Source organism: Eulemur rufifrons, chromosome 7 (assembly GCF_041146395.1).
Source record: "Eulemur rufifrons isolate Redbay chromosome 7, OSU_ERuf_1, whole genome shotgun sequence".
NCBI classification, from domain to species: Eukaryota; Metazoa; Chordata; class Mammalia; order Primates; family Lemuridae; genus Eulemur; species Eulemur rufifrons.
This window is the reverse complement of record NC_090989.1, coordinates 112561628-112576919: the sequence shown is the minus strand read 5'-3', so window position 1 is coordinate 112576919 and position 15292 is coordinate 112561628.

The following is a 15292-nucleotide window of genomic DNA, read 5'->3' as shown; positions in this document are numbered from 1 at the left end:
TTAACAAGATCGTGGGTATTCTGAAACCAACTGCTCCAACACGAGCAGCTGAGCATCACAGTATTGTTGCCAGCCTCACTACCATTCTGAAACGGTGGCTAAGCCCAGCCGCAGGATTTTTAAATTGAGTAGCATGGGGCACCAAAAGAAGGAGAGCATCAAGTTACCTCTGACTCTGTGCTGAAGAACATTTCACTCAATATGATGGGTGAATTGAAAATTAGTACATAAGATGACATGATTGACTGCAGAACTCCTTTTATGCCATTGAATAGAAAATTTTAGTTTAGTAATTTTTATCCTTGATATTTAAAACATGCAAATGACCACTTTATTCAAAATGTGTTATTTTTTCATCTTTTTTGATTACTATAGAAACAGAATTATGTTGACAATGCATTCTACCAAGCTTGTCAACTGTTAAGATATCTAATGACATTTGAATGCAATTTAAATTTAATCAATGATTTGATTTTCCTGCCTACTTTTTCATTTGTTTGATGAGGCTTCTTTGATATGCCCTACCCTCATTTTAAGCCATAGATTCATATACATAAAGAAAAATTCACTTTTTAGAACACTTAATCTATGGTTATTTTCAATTGCAAAATTTTAACTAAGGTTATCGAGGTTGATTGAGTTATGTTGCATTTCAAGTTTTCTAATGGAATTCTTTAAACTTGTCATTTTCAGATGCTTTTTTTATTTTAACATTTCCACCTGAGGAATAAAATATTTGCAACCACGTCGATTGCTCTGAAGGTATTCCATGGCATGTGCAAAAATGAAAGTCTGAATTTCAATAAGCTCAAAAATAGATTTTCATTTTCCCTCTTGTGAAAATAACAAACTCAAAGAGTCAATGTATCCGTACTGTATTATATCTGTTTTTTCTATATTCAATTCTACTTCAGATTTATGAAAGAAAATAAAAATATTCTAAATTAAATTATAAAAAAATAAAATAGGGAGACTCCTAAGTGATACAAAAGAAGTCCACCAAATTTGTGAACAAAACAAGGTAAGAAATTATAAGAAATTATAATTAATTTTTATTGAAGCTAATGGTTAAATAGCCCATGTGTTTTTCTAAAAGCACCAAATATAAAAAAATATATTTATGAGAAAATTGACTTAAAATAGAGGTAAGAAAACCGTGAACAAGATCTTGATAAGAGTGGAAACTAAGAACTAACCATGTAGATATCATTTTATTTGAAACATTAACTTCAAAAAACCATATATATACCCACACATACACACACACACATATAATTTTTTTACTTTTTTTTTGAGTCACTAAGTTAAATAAGAATGGCTTGTTTTTCTGAAAGAAAAATTTTTCACCTTTTTGTATTTACTTTTTAAAAAATAAAGCCTGCCATGGCTTTTACTTATGGCAGCAAAGCAAACCAGCTCTCCTGATACAAAGCACAGAGGGGTTGAATAAAATACAACAAACTTATTTATAAATGATATTTGAAACTCATATAAGCTCAGAAGAGTGTAGCAGAAATTCCCAAGAGCCTTCCTGTACCACGCGTGCCCTGGTCTCACAATACCCACGGGAATTTTTGCGTGAAAGTAAATGATACGAAAACCCAGGAGCCGAAGATGCCTTGTGGGCTGCTGCCAAATATAGGATACTAAATTTTGGATGTTAACAGCATACAGGGGATATGAGAGTGGGCCTTGATCTAATAAAATAAGAAACATAACCTTAAATTCCCACATAAAATGGGACTCTTAAAAGATATAGCATAAGCGAAAGTGTGGTCTTAAGTGTGTACACACACACACACACACACACATATGTATAATTTTCTTTAAAGGAAAACAACTACCTGTTGTCAAGCAAGCCAACATTTTTTTCTATCCTCACCAAGGCTCCATGTATGATAAAAATAAATGACCAAAATCACAACAGTAATAATGCCCCTGATAATTTGTAATAGAGGACTGGTCTTACAATATTACTTGATTTGAATTAACATTATTACCATGATTGGGAAATTACAAATTAATAGATTAAATTTGAATATACCAAGGTTTAGTAGCCTCACTTCACCCCATATCTACAGAAGCAAGCTGAGTCTGCACACCTGTCTGCTCAAGATCTCTATCAGATGGGTTAGCAAAACAGGAGAAAGAAATAAAAATCTAAGCACAAGAGGAATGAAATTCTACTGAGTCAAAGTAGTAATAACAATAGTATAGAGTCCCCAAAGCACTTTAGATACTGGAATATTAAAAATCAGAATATAACATTCATATACATAAAATTGTTTTTAAAATATATTATCAAACAAAAATGAGAGAAATAGACTACTTCAAAATGACTAGACAGATTAGGAAAAGGACCAAATAGAAAAAAACCACATAATTATCATAATTAACAACTCAGTAGAGATGTCAAACAGAAGATTATTCACAGTGGAAGAAGGAATATGTGACCTGCAAGACAAATCTTTTAAAAATACAGCACAGGACCCAGGAAAATAGAAAAAAAAAAATTAGAGAGATTTCTTGTCATCAAGAGAAAAATAGGAAGGTGTAAATTCTTAAAGCAGAAATCTAAATGAAGTGCATAGAGAGAATGGAAGTGGGGAAATATTAAAAGAACCAATAATTGATTGCTTCCAGAAATCATGAGAATTGTAATGGAAATATCATGTATGCTAAATATAATAAATAAGAAGACATTCATACTTTGAAACAGGGAGTAACACTACCTAGAAATAAAAGGCCAAGGACTTTCAGCTATAGGAGATAATGTGTCCTTAAAACAAAAAAGAAAACCAAAAGATAGCAGAATACCGTATTTAGGATTCTGAGAGAAAACAATAATCTAACTTTGTCAGAAGAATTTTCAAGAAATGTTTGAACGGTATATCATGCATGAAAGTAACGTATAAAAGTATCAGTGCAGCCACAGAGTAATAATGAAACTGGCTGGTCCGATGGTAGTAGGTTATCAGAACTTATTAACATTAGTGTCACTAAAGTTGATATTCAACTCCCCCACTGCTAAATTTGACTGGCTAAAAAAATAAAATAAAAAAAGAATAATAATGAAATGAGTGCTTGTTTAAGTGACACCTATATTAATTTTTCTGTACTTTAGAAGCCGCTTGGTTGCTCCTCAGCAATTATGTCCTCTTCTCTCTCTCTCAGAGACAATCCCCATCCTGAACTTTTTTAATTTGAAAATATTAAGGAGGTACAAATGTTTTGTTACATGGATACCTTCTATAATGCTTAAGTCAGGGCTTTTAGTTTGCCTGTCACCAAAATAGTGTTCATTTTACCCAGTAGGTAAGTTCTTAATCCCTCACCTCCCTACCACTCCCATTCTTGGTTTCCAATGTCCTGTTCTTATCCTTGTGACTGTGTATGCCCATCATTTAGCTCTCAATTATTAGTGAGTCATGTGCTCTTTGTTTTTCTATTCCTGAGATACATCACTTAGGATAATGGTCTTCAGTTCCATCCAAGTTGCGGCAAAAGACTTTATTTCATTACTTTTTGTGACTGAGTAGTATTCTATGGTATATATACACCATATTTTCTTTATGCACTCATGAACTGATGGGCATTTAGGTTGATTCTATATCTTTGCAATTGTGAATTGTGCTGCAATGAACATTTGAGTGAGGTGTCTTTTTTGATCCCCAATAGTGGGATTGCTGGATCAAACCGTAAGTCTATATTTATATTTGGGAAATTCTCTATACTGTTTTCCATAGAGGTAGTAATAATTTGCAGTCTTACCAACAGTGTATAAGCTTTGCTTTCCCTATGCACCCATGCCAGCATCTATTGTTTGTGGACTTTTTAATATTGGCTATTCTGACAGGGGTAAGGTGGTATCTCACCGTGGTTTTAATTTCCATTTCCCTGATAATTAGAGATGTTGAGCATTTTTTTCCATATATTTTTTGTAATCATGTGTTTTCATTTTCCTCATCCTAATCCTTGTGCCATTGCTGCTATACAATTTACTCTTACATATGTTATAAACCCCTTGCTATGTTGAAATTATTTTTGTTTAAACACAGTTATCTTTTAAGGAAATTTGAATCATAAGGAAAATTATCTATTTGCCCATATAGTTACATTTTTAGTGTTTTTTCTTTTTTTGTGTAGATCCAGATTTCTATTTGGGATCATTTTATGTTTGCTAAAGGACTTTATTAACCTTTTATTTTTGTAATTCAGGTCTCCTGGTTATGAATTCTTCATCTTTTTTATGTCTGAACATTTTTTATTTGGCCTTACTTTAATTTAATTTCTGCCACTTACTAGCTATGGAACTTTGTTCGATTTCTCTAGGACTTATTTTCTTCATATGTAACATGAAGATAGTAATAACGCATACTTCAAAGGATTATCTTGAAAATTAAGTTAATTAATGCATGTAAGTCACTTGTAATAGTGCTTGACATACAGTAAGCTCTCAATAAATGTTTTAAATTATGAGCATTTCTGGAGACAAGCAATAGCAATCTTAGCAATTTTGATTTAACCCATTATGATGTTTGTTGATTACTTATCAGGAAGTCTAGGAAGACAGATTTCCAGGTTTCTTTTGCAGCTCAATGATAACAGAGTAAAGAGTTAACATCTCTGTGATTTTTCTTTCTCATGGGACACAAATGATTCTTCTAGCTCCATGTATTACATTTTTATAGCAGTTGTCATATGTATGAAGGAAAAAGAGAAAAGATGGCACAAGTAAGTCCCCTTTACACTCCTGTTTCCTTTGCCAAAAGCAAAAATTTTTTCTGGCACCCCGCTAGCAGGCCTGCCCCCATCTGATCACTGGCAGGAGCCATGTCATATGGCCACCATTAACTCCAAGTGAGCATATTTGTCAGGGAAGGAGGTGATTATAAACCTCCTGAAGCTGGCCACGATGCTGCTTGTTTAAAACTGTACATATCTTCATAAATCAGAAGGGGAAGTAGCTAATAAATAACATACAAAAACATCCAACTCTGGAAATTTTAGATTAATTTTATATTTATATTTTTGGCTTGCAGCCTCCACTACAATAATGGAATGCAACATTTTACTCAATTCCACTTGCAAAAAAAAGTGTTGCTTGTTAATGTTGATGAAAACTGGTTTCAAAGATTATGGAAATTGGGTTAGGGTGTGATTGAAAAATATGAATCGGCTTAGGGTGTTATTGAAAATCTGGTTTTTTAAATACAATTACTGCTTTCCTTGATGCAAACTCTATTTGAACACAATTACCTTTGGCAAAAAAAATCTTCATTGAATCACAGGCAGCTGCAGACCTGACAATTAACTGATGTGTCACATATCCTGTCATGAATAACTTCAGGTGAAAAATGTTCCACATGAACTGCTATGTTTTTCTTTATAAAGATGGCTCTTTTGTATGGCATCACTGTATCATTTCTTTTCTTAATTTTTTTTCAATTGCTCTGGCACAAATAGCAAAACATATTCACCACCATTAACTTCATAATCATCCCAGTGTTTTTTCTTGTTCTCCTATGATATTTTGGGGCATTATAAGTTAAAAACTACACAGATACATGCATAGATATGGACACAAAATAACAGTTTCTATTCATTCATTTATTTGAAAAAATATTTATAGAGTATCTCATTTCTCAATTGTAGTTGGTGAAAAACAAATTCTGCTTGCTTGCAAAAATCATAAATTTTAGATATGCAATAGACTAGTGTGACAGTTAAAGCTTTCTAATAATTATTATCCTATCTTTCTTTACTTAAAAGAACACTGATTTTTAGCTAGGGACATTGTCACCAACCTTAAAGGTTATATTTCCCAACCTCCATTTTAAAAGAATAATGGAGGTCAGAATCCCAAGAAGCAGATTCTGAGATGAAGACTTGCATTCAGGCAGTTTATTGAGGAATGCTTTCAGTATCAATACCAATAGAAGATTGGAGGAAGCAGGAGTAGTAAGAGTGGCAAAGCAGTTTAAAAAATGCCTTAGCCATCCCAAGGTGAACATTGGAACTGGAGTGGCCCTGATTTGTCCCATTTCGGGGCAGGAGAACCAGGCTCTAGCTCCTTGCATCACCAGTTTTTAGAAGGAAAGTGGGCATGACCTTGCAGCAGCTCTCTTCACCTGCTGCCTATTGACAGACTTGGCGATCATGGCAGGGAGAGGTCAGAAGTAGAAGGTAAGTGCAAACTGTGCTGAAGCCTCTCAGTCATTAATACCCCAGCAGCTGCAAGGGAATGAGTGCCTCAATCCCCAAGGTGTAGCACAGAACAGGGTATCATCTCTGAGCTGTGCCTTTAGTTAGATACTAAATCACTGTTTCATTCTGACAATTTCTAGGAAGTGTGGCATATAATAGTACCAGTGGATCCCATTGTCTTGCATTAACTACTCTGCTTTCTTAGCTGGAAAGTAGTTCTCCTGGTTCGTAAAGGAGTTGCACAGAATCTATGCTGCTGTGTCAAACGCTCTGTAAAAGTACTTGGATATTGGTGCTTGCTGACACACTAGGAATAGGAAAGAAAGGCAAAATTAAATTTGGAATATGAGTTGAATTTAGTTAAGTTGTATCACTTTCCCATTCAGATTGGGAAGCGTTCAATATTGGGAATTTGTCAAGTCAAAATTTTTCCCCTAAGGGAAACATATCAGCCAACAGCAATTTGATGTCCAATACCTCTAATTGAGTGTTACAAAATAATAATGATAACAACAATAATCTTGAAAGGCTGATGCCTTTGGAAGAATGGGCCCCCTGAGGAGCTGGCCTACTAACAGGCAGCTATAAGGGCTACGCACTTCCGTTAAATATTTGAGTCACAAGTGAAGTGGCTACAACACACATTTTGTTTTGTCAGATAAATCTTCGAAACTTAGTGTGACCCCTCTTAATGTCTGTCTTAAAATATACCAAACAATCTCAAGGGTCCAAAACAGCTCAGCTTTGTAAAGGGCCACCAACATCAAATCCAATGCCATCCATATTATCCAGATAAATAGCTAGTCTTGAGATTACATTGGAACCACGTATAGACGATTGGGACATTGAGTTTTTGCTTTTGGTCCACAGAGATAAATTTAACAACAACAAAGTATTTTTCTCTTTTCTGGCACATAACATTTGGTGTCATAATTCAGTATAAGCAAAAACAAACATGAGAATGTGCTAAAGGGAAATGGAGATGTTCATTGTTGTTTCTATTTTCTTTATATATTTTTGTAAATTTGCTAATGCTGTCTGAAAAAATCGTCTTCAATGAAGAGTCTAAGAATTGAAAGGAAACATTTTGAATGTGTTGGGTTAGTTTAGAGGAAAGAGAGATGGCTAATAAAGTAGAAAAATAGCCATAGGATGACAAAAAACACATATTTTCAGATTGACATCTGTCATCTAGCTACCTTTCATTTAAATAGGCATTAAAGAAGCCTCCAAAAAATGTAGAATAATTCCACTCTTCCCATTATTTTTCGAATAAGATAGCTACTTCACATTAAAATACATTTTTGTTAATAAGTAATAGGTTTAGTATTATTATTTTAAATGTATTAAAAATACAGATTTAAATTTCTGTTTTAATTTCTATTATGGTAAATACTGACATTATATATAATAAAATTATATTTGTAATCCTCAAAAATTTTCAAGTTTGAAAGTATTTTGAGACAAAAATGTTTGAGAATCACTGGACAAGAAGAAAGCAAACATTTGGACTCTGCTGCTTTAACTGTATACAGAAAGAAAGAGAAATAAAGAAATTTAAAAATTACCAAACAAATTTCTGAAGTGATGGAAAAGGAGATCTAGCTGAAAATTTTTCTAAAATAGGAAAAATCAGGATGAGCTTACAGAGACCCTGGAGTGTGCAGGGGCTAGAGGTCTCAGTCAGGTTGAAGGGCAGATATAGTGGAAACCAGAAGGATTGGAGGTTGGAATCAAGGGATGACAAATTTGGCTCTTCTACTTCAGAGTTCCTGGGAAGGATAACATGTAAGACTTAGGGATGAGAGTGACTGAGGTGCAGTAAAAGTATAGGTCACTGGAAATGAAACTGAGTAGTGAGGGTATTGGATGGTTGTTCACGAAGCTCTTGAAGATCCTCCTGATGAAGCCGGAGCCTGGTAATGACTCAGGAGGAAAGGAAGGCAGGATGATCTTCTACACATGGGAGTATCAAAAGGGGACCAGCAGATGAGCCAAAAGTAGGGGGGACAGAGAGCTGCAAAAAGTGAGGGGAGTCAAAACACACTTGCTTTTAGGAGAAGTAATAATTTTCTTCATGATTCTTATTTGCATGGGATGAAAAATAATACATTGCATGCATTTTAATGTGCTAAGGGATATACAGTGCCCTTAGGGAGATAAGCCTTCAGGAGACAGCCTAGAGTGTTTTAAGGAAACAAGGGATTTGGTCATAAGGGCTGATAATAAAGGAGAAATGAGTGGTCTCATTGCTATGTAATGGGGGTTTCATAGGGTGCCAAAAACAGATTAGGGTGGGTCAGGATGAATGGGCGTTTGGGTTGGAAAAAAAATACAGACTTATATATATGAATTTTCATAACGAGATAGATAGGTGAATATATTTACATTTTGGATATGGTCAGAACATGAAAGAAATGTGAGACAAGTGGTCTTTATTAGGCAGTAAGGCTTTTATTAAAATTGCTCCCACCATTTGCCCAACTACCTCCACATATGAAATAAGACAAAGCTAAACATTACTTCTTATGACACTTTTCCTTCTTTACCCCTTAATGCTCATTTTCATCTGCTTTCAAATAATAGTGGCTTGGGCTTTTCCAAATTGTAATATGCACCTTTCTGACAAAGATGGTACTATCTTCTGGATAACCAAATTTTGTGATCCACAAAATCTAGAATCTTAGAATTAACATAAGTGAAAGAGTTGGGAATGCCCATTACGAGACAGGCTGGGAAGATGGCATTAAACATGGAACCATAATCGCAGAAGAATTAGAAATTGTGGAAACCTTCTGTTTAGATCACTTGCAGAATCAAAGCAGTGTGTTGAATTTGATTTCATCTAGTCATAAAGCTCAGCTACCTTTGATCATTAAATAAAAGAGATAGATTTATAGCAGATGCCATTTTTCTATAAGCTACAACACTATTTTGAGAAAACACTGTACAAACACTACCAGAAAACATTTGAAGAAGTTCACAAGTAATTAAAATATATTTCTCAGCCAAAAGGATATTTTATGTGCATATGTTTGACATTATAAAAATTTACTCTTAAGTGAAATACTTCCTAATTTTGACTAATCAGCAAATTCATTTGTATATATTTTTTTTTTTTGAAACCTGAATATAGTCTTTTTATTGTATTAAAATGTATACATAACATAAAATTTACCATTTTAACCATTTTTAAGTACACAATTAGTGGCACGAAGTATATTTACAATGTTGTGCAAACATCACCATTCTTTGTTTCTAGAATTGACATCATCCAAATGAAAACTCTGTATGTATCTGAATATTAGTCTTAATGTAAAAATTTTTAGACCTTCTCCATTTTACCTTGCTAAAAAATATGCTGATTAATTTATGACAATACTTCCATGTACTTGTTACAGCTATTCTAAAAATGTTTCAGAAATACTTACATAATACTTGAACTTCCACTATTTGATAAGATTTTATAACATCCAAAGTAATGATGTTAAGCATTTTGTTGAAGGTAATGCAATTTAATTTCAATTGAGTACCTTTAGCCTTACTAAGATTACTAATTAAATATTTAGTTGTGTAGTAAATTAGCTATGCCACACAATCATTGGAAAGTAGGTTCTCCATTTACTGCAACATAAATGTTTTACAAGGTATTGTAATGTAACCAGTAAATGAATAATGACAATTTAGGTTTCAGCTAATTAAATTCTTCTTTAGCATTTATTAATTGTATATTCTTAAGTAAAATCTATACAAGTGACAAGTGATTGTATTGTATCTCTTATACATAAGAAATTAAAAAAAAAATACTCCAACCATTCTGCTAGATGTGGGTATTGGTACCCAGGCTCTTAGGAAAACATCTTTTCTCTTGAGTAATAAATCATCCCTTTAATCTCTAATTTATTTACTTTTTTATACCTGGTTATTTGATTTTATGGAATTGATACATTTTATATATATTATATACACCCATGTCCTTGATTCATTTAGATATAATTTGTTGAAATACTGTGACAATATGGGAAAGAACGGTTTTGCTGAGGCAAACTCTAGGGTTAGTCTCAGCTGGCATCTAGATCAAGAGACAGATGCAGATGTGTCATGAGATCCTGGAAGTGAACTTTTAAAGCCATACATGGTTCACACCACAGTAACACACAAAAAGGCACTTCAAAAGAGGAAAGTCCTGAAAAAATTGGACAGAGGAGATTATAAATAAGTCCTGTGTTGAGAGCCCAGCAAGGATTTTCTAAGGCACAGGGAAAATTTTCTTCTATCCAATTCTCTAAAGGAAATGGTTTCATAAAACAATAAAAGTTCATCAATGTTCTCCTTTCTTTTAAAGTTAAACAAAATACTTAAATATGTGCATATTTAGAATGACAAATTATATTGAACTCTAATTTTATGTTTGTTCCAAAAGTACCAGTTAAGTGACTTTTTTACAGTTTATAAAATCTGAAGGTTAGGTAGGTCATATTTGAGCCTTAATGTTATCATGCCCTTCTAAAGATGCCTTGTAAGCATTCCAGAACAGTGATGTAAGTAAAGGTTGCTTTTCCTTAAATTCTTTGTTACAAAACATGCTATTTTTTTTCATCTGACCATTATGGATAATAGCTCATATATCAATTCCAAGGAGTACTTATTTGAACACAAATATTCAATTATTATATATAGTTGATTAAAAACATGCCACCAAACAAAATTCAGCATCCCAACTTTTATAAGTTCTATATATGCATATTTTTTTTTTTTGCCAGAAAAAGACTCCAAACCAATTGAAGCTGGATTCTTCCTTTCAGAAAAGATTTGTAACTCATCTGTAGATCAAATTGCTATGAAGCTTTAGTTAAAATTTATAATTAAGAGTAAGAGTGAGAGAGTATCCATGCATATGTGAGTTTGCAATAGAAGTGTGTGTGTGTGTGTGAGAGAGAGAGAGAGAGAGAGAGAAAGGGAGAGAGGGAGAGGGAGAGAGAGAAGTAGGGGGAGAAAGTGAACAAAGAAAAGGGGAGTTATAATAATTTTATTCTCTTATATTTTCTTTGTACTTTACCTGTACAAACAATGAGTGATTTAGCAGTTCATAAAAGCTTTTGATGACCAGTAGACTGGAAAATGAAAGCCATGCAATACAAGGAATATACAGATGAACAAATGTGGACATGGAGAAAATCGTTTTTAAAAATATTTTCTGACTGTTGATTTTTTGCTTGACTTGACTTTATAAGTATTGGTTTATTTGTGTTCCAATGTTTAACTACTATGTATCCAGTACCTTTTCTTAAAAACTTTCCTTGTTAACTCCATAAACATCAAGCTGAGCCAATCTACATTTCTAGGCTATTTCTACAGTGCCATATTTCACTTCTTTGTAATACAAATCACTAGTAAGTTATATAATTTTTATGTCCTGGATTTCTACATAGGGCCTGAGATTTAGAAACATGAAACTTTAATGATTTGAAAGGAATGGAGCTGATAAACCAGTGATTTCTTCATCTAAATCTTATTAAAGAATAATGGTAGTAAATTAAATATTAGAGTTTTAAAAATTAGTTAAGTTTCATTGCCTTGCTTCTCAGTTTTGCCGAGAATAATCTCTATATAATCATTGACTACCATCAAAGACAAACTACTATTTATTACACTTTGCTAATTTTTTCTATGTTAATTTTCAACTACTTAGAATAACTTATTGTTAGTCAGGTGTGCCACTGTTGTGGTCCTTCACATTTAAGAAACTCATTCAACAACAAAAAAATCCCTTCTTCAAGAACTAATGTGGGCCGGGCGCGGTGGCTCACGCCTGTAATCCTAGCACTCTGGGAGGCCGAGGTGGGCGGATCGTTTGAGCTCAGGAGTTCGAGACCAGCCTGAGCAAGAGCGAGACCCCACCTCTACTAAAAATAGAAAGAAATTATATGGACAGCTAAAAATATATATAGAAAAAATTAGCTGGGCATGGTGGCGCATGCCTGTAGTCCCAGCTACTCGGAAGGCTGAGACAGGAGGATCGCTTGAGCTCAGGAGTTTGAGGTTGCTGTGAGCTAGGCTGATGCCACGGCACTCACTCTAGCCTGGGCAACAGAGTGAGACTCTGTCTCAAAAAAAAAAAAAAAAAAAAAAAAAAGAACTAATGTGAACTCTAATGAGTCATGCATCCTTACTATTTCTCCAATGATGTGTTGTACTAATACATCATTTCTGAAAGCTGTCTCTTTAATGATGTATTAATATAATACATCATCGGGCTGAAGCAGAAGAAAGATGGATTGCTTAAAATATGGTGTCCTCCATGAAATAAAAGATTTTTAGAGCAGATTAATTTTAATTCTAGAAGAAAAGGAGTCTACCTCTGAGAAAATGATCTTAGCTCTTGCCAGTTGGTGTCTACATTTCTTCAACTAAATTTGGAGATTGCATTTAATATGACTATTTTATTTTGAAGCAAAAAAAATGATGTACAAGTTTTTTTTTGCTAGTTGCATTTGAAACATAATCTTTAATCATTTTTAGTTGTTTTATTCACATAGCCTCTCCTCCACTAAAGTAGTTTTCACTGAATTACATATTAAAACACCCTTACTTTATATAGGGATAATGTGATTTTTATGTGATTTTCAATAATTATTCTTTGTGTATGATATATGATAATTTTTTAGTGAAAAATACCTACTGAGGCATGGTCTATGTGTGATTAACTATCATGATAGAATGATACCAGTTTGATTACAAATTACTAGCTCCTGGAGTTCACATTCTTATTAGGATTCTCTCATGGTTTTGCAATCTATGTGAATTTTACAAGTCATTTAATCTCTCTCAGCCTTAATTTCTTTATCTATAAAAAATTCTTAGTACTACCTAATTCCTAGGTGCATTTCCAACTCAAAGAATCTGCATATTTCTCTTCACATGTGTGCCTGCATAAGCCATTATACAAATATTTGAGTAGAAACTTTTTGAGAAAAGTTCCAATCAATTTGAAGTCCAGGAAACAGCTTCCTTTACAATACTTCATCTGGTTGGTTTGGCTTCTATCTTTTTATTCTTCTTTGTATCCTTGCAACCTCTTTTACATTTGTCATTCACATCTGATTAATTCAGTGATTTAAGAAGTCCTACTGATCCTTTCTTTATATCCTTCTGTTCTTTCCTCACCAGTTACTATCCCATTCCTGATCTTTGTTACTTTTTTCTTCAAGTTAGTATCACACGTTTCAAGCTAGCATCATTTCAGCTGGAGATGCAACCGGAAGATGCAGGCTCAGATTCTCACTCTATCCTTTTATAAGTTTTGAGAACTTAAAAGTCATTTGTCATTGAATAACCAATGTGGAAAACTCTCTACAAGTATCAACTAGAGTTAGCCATACATACCTTGTGGGAAACTGACTGCATTGTCTGGGTACACAGAGAGGGAGAAATCTTTCCTTTTCTTTACTCATCTTCAAAATGATTCTACCTTGAACAAATGCATGCTGCCACAAAGTTAACCAAAATTATTATTTATGAACTTTTTATTTTTTCTTTTTAATTTTTATGAATACATAATAGTTGTCCATATTTATTTAGTACATGCAATATTTTGATAAAAGCATACAATGTGTAATGATCAAATCAGGGTAATTGGGATATCCATCACTGCTAACATTTATCATTTCTTTGTGTAGGAACATTCCAAATCCACTCCTCTAGTTATTTTGAAATATACAATAAACTGCTGTTAACTATAGTCACCCTATTGTGCTATTGAACACTAGATTTGTTTTAATTAATTATTTATTTATTTAATTATTAGCAATTTATTTTCCATAGAGATGAGGTCCCTCTATGTTGCCCATGCTAGATTCAAACTCCTGTGCTCATAATACTAGAAATTATTCCTTTTATCTAACTATATTTTTGTACTCATTAACCAATCCTTTTTTGTCTTCTCATCACCATTACCCTTCCCAGCCTCTGGAAATCATCATTCTACTCTCTATCTCCATGAGATCAGTTTTTTAGCTCTTACATCTGAATGAGAACCTTAAATACTTATCTTTCTGTGCCTGGCTTATTTAACTTAACACAATGTCTTCCAGTTTCATCTATGATGTTGCAAATGACAGGAGTTGATTCTTCTTTTATGACTGAATAATATTCCATTGTGTATATGTACCATATTTTCTTTATCCATTCATCTGTTGATGGACAGGTTGATTCCATATCTCAGCTATTGTGAATAGTGCTTCAATAAATACAGGAGTGCAGACATCTTTTTGATAAATTGATATCCTTTCTTTTAGATATATACCTAGCAGTGGGATTGTTAGATCATATAGTAACTCTGTTTTTAGTGTTTTTGAGGAATCTCCATCTTGTTTTCTATGATGACTGAAATAACTTACAGTCCCACCAACTGTATACAAACATTCCTCTTTCTCCACATCCTTGCTAGCATTCATTATTTTTTCTTTTTGAAAGTTTGGAAGTCTTTATTTATTTTTATTATTTATTTATTTATTTTTTATTTCAGCATATTGTGGGAAAGTAATATGGAGATGCCTCAAAGAGCTACAAGTATAAATACCATTGAATTTATTATTTTTTGTCATTTTGATGAAATCCATTTTAATTGGGGTGTGATCTCATTGTGGTTTTCATTTGCAAATTTCTGATAATTAGCGATGTTGAACATTTTTTCACATATTTTGTCATTTGTATGTTCCTTTTCTCTTTTTTTAATCCCAGCTGTTTTTATTTCAGAATATTATGGGGGTACAAACACTTTGGTTACATATATTGCCTTTGCACTACCCGAGTCAGAACTATGAATGTGCCCATCCCTCACATAGTGTGCACTGCACCCATTAGATGTGAATTTACTCATCCCCTTTTCTCCCCTTCCACTTGCCTGACACCTGATAAATGTTACTTCCATATGTGCACATAAGTGTTGATAAATTAGTACCAATTTGATGGTGAGTACATGTGGTGCTTGCTTTTCCATTCTTATGATACTTCACTTAGTAGAATGGGTTCCAGCTCTACCCAGAATAATACAAGAGATGCTAGATCACCATTGTTTTTTGTG